This window comes from Pygocentrus nattereri, chromosome 10 (genome assembly GCF_015220715.1).
Source record: "Pygocentrus nattereri isolate fPygNat1 chromosome 10, fPygNat1.pri, whole genome shotgun sequence".
NCBI lineage: Eukaryota > Metazoa > Chordata > Actinopteri > Characiformes > Serrasalmidae > Pygocentrus > Pygocentrus nattereri.
The window spans coordinates 37,669,643-37,677,718 of NC_051220.1; positions in this window are offsets into that span (position 1 = coordinate 37,669,643).

Here is an 8,076-nt window from a genome sequence, read left to right on the forward strand (position 1 = left end):
AGAAATGATGCCCCAAAATGGAACCCTGAGGCACCCCAGCTTGAACAATAACACTTTTGGACTGAAAACTGTCAAAAATACACATTGAGATTGCAGTTAAGTCCTTAACCAACCTCATTCATTAACAGTGTAAAAGGCCTTTGATAAATCTCTGAAAAAAGCAGCACATTATTTCTTATTCCCAAGAGCATAAATTACATTATGATGTACTTTTGGTGGCAGTTATAGCCCAAAAAAACAAAAACAAAAAACAAGACTAACAGGTGCTCAAAATACAATTGCCAACTAAAAACTGCTTTAGTTTTACAACTCTTTAAGAGTTTGACAACTCTTATAATTTTGAGATGTCAGTTAAAACTGACACTAGGAAGCTGCTTTATGTAAAGTGCTTGCTTGGTAGCACAGCACTGTATGGAGGAGTCATACACTGATAATGGAGATGATGAGCACCTTTCATGCCGAATGAAAACGCAGCAGATTTCCAGTGTTTGCTGAAGCCAGCTGCAGCATCAGGTAATGGCCCAAAAATGTATTTCCACTCAGTTCAGCTGAAGGGAAGAGATTAAGCTCTGCTATGTGGGGCAATTGATTGTGGCATTTAATTTACTCCCCCAGCATTTTCTCTTCCTTCAGCTAAAGCCTTAGATAATGCTCCTGATAAGCGCAGCTGGCCAGGCGATATGTAGCACACATGTGCTCTTTACAACTAAATACACCAGCATCTCGTTCCTACAGTAACAGGAGACATGTTGAGATAGGATTATCTTCCTGATAAACTACTACATCCGACATGCTACAGAATCCAGACTCAAGTGTGTGAGCAGTTGATGTTTGTGCTGGATGATATATTTTCCATATTTGTATTGAGGTCACATCATGCGGATCACAAATATGATTGCCATACCGGATCGGTCGAGGCCCGGGTTAACAACGACCGCCTCCGGTGCTGTTGACCAGCAGGGTGCCGGTGGAAATTGGACTACTGTAGGTTGAAGACCATCAAAGAGGAGAGGAGGAAGGCGGGTTAGAAGGCAGCGAGAGAGAAGGAAAGGCAGGAGTGTGGAGGTTAGAGTAAGGACTCTGAACATAGGGACAATGACTGATAAAGGCAGAGAGCTTGCAGACATGATGGAGAGAAGGAAGGTAGATATTCTGTGTGTCCAGCAGACCAGATGGAAAAGAACCAAGGCCAGGAACATTGGAAGTGGATTCAAACTGTTCCATCATGGTGTAGAGAGGAAGAGAAATGGAGTAGGGATAATCCTAAAGGAACAGCTTGTGAAAAGTGTTCTGGATGTAAAGAGAGTGTCAGACAGGATCATGAGCCTGAAGTTGGAGGTTGATGGTGTAATTTTGAATGTGGTCATTTCATATGCACCACAGGTTGGTTGTCAGTTAGAGGAGAATTTTGGAATTTTGGAGTAAGATGGATGTAAGATTGGAATTTTGGAGTAAGATGGAAAAAGGAATTTTGGAGTAAGATGGATGAAGTGGTAGATGGTGTCCCTAGAGAGGAGAGATTAGTGATTGGTGCAGACTTCAATGGACATGTTGGTGAAGGGAACAGAGGGGATGAAGAGGTGCTGGGTATGTATGGTGTGAAAGACAGAAATGCGGAAGGTCAGATTTTTGTAGATTTTGCAAAGAGAATGGAAATGGCTGTGGTGAACACATATTTTCAGAAGAGGGAAGAACACAGGGTGACATACAAGAGTGGAGGGAGGTGCACACAGGTGGATTATATCCTTAGCAGGAGATGCCACCTAAAGGAGATTGGAGATTGTAAAGTGGTACCAGGGGAAAGTGTAGCAAGGCAGCATAGAGTGAGAAAAACAAGAGTGAGAGGAGGACAACGGGGGGAGAGATAGTGGATCAGGAAGTGAGGGCAGCTTTAAAAAGGATGAAGAATGGAAAGGCAGTTGGTCCAGATGACATACCTGTGCAGGTATGGAGATGTTTAGGAGAGAAGGCAGTGGACTTTTTGACCAGGTTGTTTAACAAAATCCTGGAGAGTGAGAGGATGCCTGATGAGTGGAGAAGCAGTGTACTGGTCCCCATTTTTAAGAACAAGGGTGATGTGCAGAGCTGCAGTAACTACAGAGGTATAAAGTTGATGAGCCACACCATGAAGGTATGGGAAAGAGTTGTTGAAGCAAGGCTAAGGCGAGAGGTTGGGATCAGTGAGCAGCAGTTTGGTTTCATGCCCAGGAAGAGTACCACTGATGCAATTTTTGCGTTGAGAGCGTTGGTAGAGAAGTACAGAGAAGGTCAGAAGGAGCTACATTGTGTCTTTGTGGATCTAGAGAAGGCATATGATAGGGTGCCAAGAGAGGAACTGTGGTACTGTATGAGGAAGTCAGGTGTAGCTGAAAAGTATGTTAGGGTGGTGCACGACATGTATGAGGATAGTGAGACAGTGGTGAGGTGTGCAGTTGGAGTGACAAACGGTTTCAAGGTGAAGGTAGGGTTACATCAGGGATCAGCTTTGGGCCCCTTCTTGTTTGCAAATGGTGATTTAAAGGTTGACAGATGAGGTCAGGCAGGAGGCTCCATGGACCATGATGTTTGCAGATGACATTGTAATCTGTGGTGAGAGTAGAGAGCAGGTGGAAGAGAATCTGGAGAGGTGGAGGTTTGCACTGGAGAGGAGAGGAATGAAGGTCAGTAGAGATAAGACGGAATACATGTATGTGAATGAGAGGCAGGCAGGTGGAAAGGTGAAGATGCAAGGAATAGAGGTCGTAAAGGTGGATGACTTCAAATATCTTGGGTCAACCATCCAGAGCAATGGACATTGTAGAAAAGAGGTGAAGAAGAGGGTGCAGGCAGGATGGAGTGGGTGGAGACGGGTGTCAGGGCTGATGTGTGACAGAAGGATAGCAGCAAGAGTGAAAGGGAAGGTTTACAAGACAGTAGTGCATCCTGCTATGATGTATGGTTTGGAGACTGTGGCTCTGTCTAAAAGACAGGAGGCTGAGCTGGAGGTGGCGGAGATGAAGATGCTGAGATTTTCGTTGGGAGTGACGAGGATGGACAAGACTAGAAATGAGCAAATCAGAGGGACAGTGAAGGTGGAGCAGTTTGGAGATAAAGCCAGAGAGGCCAGGTTGAGATGGTTTGGACATGTGTTGAGGAGGAATAGTGGATATATTGGGCAAGGAATGTTGGAGATGGAGCTGCCGGGCAGAAGGAGAAGAGGTAGACCTCAGAGAAGGTTTATGGATGTAGTGAAGGTAGACATAGAGATGGTTGGTGTGAAAGTAGAGGAGGCAATGGATAGGGCAAGATGGAGGCAGATGATCCACTGTGGCGAGCCCTAAAGGGAGCAGCCGAAAGAAGAAGATTTGTATTGATGTCAATAATCAATAACATTGATTTTTAATTTTAAAGGTATTGATGGGTCGCAAAAACAGTGGGTGGGTGATATTGGAAAAATATTACAATACTTTAAAATAATTTCATGATACATAATAAGTATACTGCACTGATGCATTAAAGCTGGACTAATTATGCTTGCTTTGTAATAAAACATGCAGCTGGTATCTTTCAAATACTGATAATATTCATGATATTCTCAGAAAAGCTTGTGACGTAAATGTGATATAATTTATCATGATAATGAAAATAATTATATTGCCTACCCCTAAGACTGCATTGTGGGTACTTTAACCCTCTACTGCATGTATTATGAGAGCAATACAAAAATAGCTATTCACTTTTGTCACATAAAATAGACCTGATTATTACATTGAACATTTTTTTTTTAAAGTAATGTGCAGGGGCCCTTTTAAAGTATGTTGCCTTGAGGCAACATTGTGTGACAATGAGATGAAATGATATGGAGCTGTGTTCCCTGAAGTGGTGAGACCTGGTGTGTGACTGGCTAAATCCATTCCACTGTTGCACAATTTTGCTCCTAGGCAACACACTGCAAGTTCTCATAACAACAATTGATACTGAATGTTGAAAAGGTTTAAAGGTGCCCAGTAAGAGATAGTTTGCCCAAGTACATGCTTTTTATGGACTAACTCGAACTCTTCCCTTTATTGTTAACTCGATTGTTGTCTTTAAATATGTATAGTGTTATTGTTAATTGAGGAAAATTAATTTGTTGCCCTGAGGCAACATCATGCAATAGAGGGTTAAAAGAATAGCTCAAAATACTTAAAAACTAATCAAACAGTAGATCTGTCTGGTTTACAATACTGTGTAAGCTTCACTTTGGTTTAATTTTACAGAAGCAGAAGAGAACAAGACAAGAGAAGTAAAAACAAGCCATTTAAGCAATGTTATGCATTTAAACTTCATCATCTGATTTTGTCAAAGTATGCGGACAAGTGACCATCACACCATGTTGGACATGTCTTTTGCAAAACAGCGTGTCTGTGGAACGTTGTGCCCATTTGGTCAAAAAAGGCTGGACTCACCACGAATGTTACAATTCATCCCAAAGATGTTCAGTGGGGTTGGGGTCAGGGATCTGTGCAGGTCACTGGCATTCCTTCACACCAAACTTGTGAAACCATGTCTTTATGGTGCTTTGTTATAACACAGGGGCACAGTCATGTTAGAACAGGAAAGGACCTTCCCCAAACTGCAAGAGCTGTATGTATAACATGTATAACAGACATTGAGCTTTACTGTTAGCACTATGCATTCCAGTAGCTAGCGTCTTTCTGGCTTCTCCCAAACCTTGATTTGTCCATCAGACTGCCAGACAGTGAAGTGTGATTCATCACTCCACATTTCCACTGCTCTAGATTCCAGTGGTGGTGTGCTTTACACCAGTCCAGCTGATGCTTGGCATTGCGTATAGTGATCATAGGCTTGCGTTCAGCTGCACAGCCATGAAAACACCTTTCATGAAGCGCACATTACATAGTTCTTGTGCTGATGTTGCTTTCAGAGGCTGTTTGGAACTCTGTAGTGAGTGATGCAACACATGATAGGCAATTTTTATGTGCTTCTATACTTAGTGGCTCTGCTCTGTGAGTTTGCATGGTCTACTGCTTTGTGGCTTAGTTGTTGTTTCTCCTCTGCACTTCCCTTTCACCTTAACAGCACTTACAGTTGACTGGGGCAGATCTAGCCAGGCAGAAATTCCACAAACAGACATGTGGCAAAGGTGACATCCAATGACAGCGCCACGTTTAAAGTCACTAATCTTATCAGTACTACTCATTCTACTGCCAATGCGTGTCTATGGAGATTGCATAGATATGTGCTTGATTATATACACCTGTTAGCAATGGGTGTGGCTGAAACACCTGAACTCAATAATTATGAGGGGTGTCCTCATATTTTTGGGTATATGGTGTATGTTTGAAAAAATCTTGTAATATGTAACTTTATGTATACTGCCCAGCCCTACGTGAGGTGTTTATGCTACTGGACTTTCGCTCACCTGGTCAAAGGTAAACTATGAAGAGAGAATGTCCTTAAAGCATGGCTGTGTTCACATTGCCCCCTATCTACTGAGCCCACAGGCCTATTACCTAGATGATTACATTTGGCAGCACCAGCCTCAGCTTTTTGATCAAGATGGATGGGTTTTTCATTCTGGCCAGACATTGGCCCAGAGCCGGGACTGAGTCTGCTTACAAAGGTCCAGTCTAATTAAGAAATGGGCTGGGAGCGATAAGAAAGAGAGCGGCTTGTGTCCTCTTCTAACTCAGCATTACAATTCTCCATCCACGACTACCTGGAAAAGGCACCATACATAAATAGCATGCTATTAAAAATACAATATGTGTAAACAGTCCATATCAAGAGAAGACAAATAATGCACTTAAGCAATTATGCAGTTTGAGTGCATCCCATCCGTACAAAAATATTAATTACTGGCCCTTGCTTTTCCTGGAAATGCACTGGCTGAGATTTGCTCCTGACAGGATTAACTGCGGAAGCAGTAAATGGCACATTATTGTGGAGCGTGAAGCTGGGATTCTGCAATTTCATTTCGGCTTGCTGGCCCAACACGGTGCTCTGCCTGTATGGAAAGCCATTTGGTGGTGGAACCTGTTGAGTAGATAGATAACAGTGTCCATCATAGAAGGCCTGGCTGCCAGGAGCTGGCTCTCTGCTCTGGAGGATTTGCAGCCTCACTGGACTCCCTGACTGCTTGCTGTTGCCTCTGGGCCTTCCTGGACGACAAGGCAGTTCCCTCACGAGAAGACCTGCTGTGATGATCTTATGTGAGGAGGCTCATCAGGACCACAAAAGCATCAAGTGAGTTCAATGGATTCAGATCTGCCCTGGGGACAGAGCTATAAGTTCAATGGAACTGTAGTCAGCAAAAAGAAATACAGTCTGCTTCAGAAAGACTGTCCATGTGTCATGAGTCCCCCCCATTTATTCCTATTCACAATGACACTATAAGCAGTGGAGGACAGTAACTAAGTAAATGTAATTGGTTTCTGTACTTAAGTATTTTTTGGTGTATCTGTACTGAAGTTTCTTCATTCTGGGCGACTTTTTCCTTTCACTCCACTACATTTCAGAGTCTAATATCTGACTTTTTCCTCCACTACATTTTGAGAAATCTGTCGTTCCTTTTGGTTTCTGTGTGTATAAAAACGTAACATGTTAAAACGAAAGAAGCGCAAAGCCAGAGCACCAATCAGGGCCCAGCGGTCACTTTGTTTAGGGCTGGTTTTGACCTGTTGGTCATACCGACCCAGTGCAGCACGTGGTTCAACGTCAGCGCAGCAGCGTAAAACTTTGGGAGAGTCTGTTCAACATAAATGATGAACTAACCTAACTTTGTGTAAATAGAGCACAATATAGAAATATGTCCACATATGCAGTCGAGACTGACGCGGCTTTTTTCTGAATTTCTACAAACACCATTTCATTTTATAGTAAATTAGTTTGGGCTGGTTTATGTTTATGAACAGACGCCTACAGATCAACATAGTAAAGGAGCTCATCTGTGATCCTGAGTTTAAAGCCAGTTTTTATTAAACTTAAACTTGGAACTAAGTTGCATTAAGTTAGTTAATCTTTTAGTACTTTTACTTTCAATACTTAAGTACATTTGAAGGCAAAAAAAAATTTTTGTACTTTTACTCAAGTGGAGATCTAAAGGGAGAAACTTCTACTTCTACTGGAGTGATATTTTACCTTGGGTGTCTCTAACTCAACTCGTCCAGCACATAAGTGAAATCTCTCAGCAACATCCTTAGCTGAAGCAATTAATAGGGTAAAATAGGAAAGCAAGAAAAGGAAGAAAAAACACTTAAAACCACCAAACTAAAATGATACCAGGTTGATTCAGGGAGAAAACCCCAATCTCAATAGTGATTTATTAAATGGATACTCTGACCAAAATGAAAAACTTAATCATTACTACATATTTTGGAAAACGTACAGTACTGTGCGAAAGTCTTAGGCACCCAAGACACATTTTCAAAATCTATTTATTTGTATAGTTTGTGTTTATTTGCTGAGAAAAGTGATAATATTTGAATAAACAAAATGTATAGAATATTAATTAACGATTATATATACATATAAATAATAAATAGTGATTTTCTGGATGTTGGTGGTGTTGTTACCCATTTCCAAGCCTCTCCTCGAGGAAGCCCAGTATTATATGTAGTTAAAAAGCAGCTCCTGGTTTGACCAATCAGTGCTCAGTAAATTGAGCTCATGATGTAATTGATAATATTAACAGGTCTCTGTGGCGGCTGTGAAGGTGTCAAGGAAAAATATGGACCCAAGAAATTCTTGTTCCTTTTTATTATTTTTATGTTTATTTGAATTATGAATACGACTTTATTCTAATGTATATTGTGATAAACTCACTGCTGAGGTCAATTGTTTAAAAAATTTGCTTAGATGCCTAAAACTTTCACACAGTACTGTACCTACTCACCTCCCAAAGCAGTCTCCACAGTGAGATATTCCAGTTTAAACCCCCTTCTGATAATGTACCTTGAAGGTTGGAGAAACATTTGAAAACTACGAGTACTTTCCAGCAGACACAAAAGGAGTAGTTGGTTTTTTTCCCTACTAGCTGGCCTGATAGTTTACATTACTGCTTGGAAGCCATGAATATATTTCATCAGTATTCAT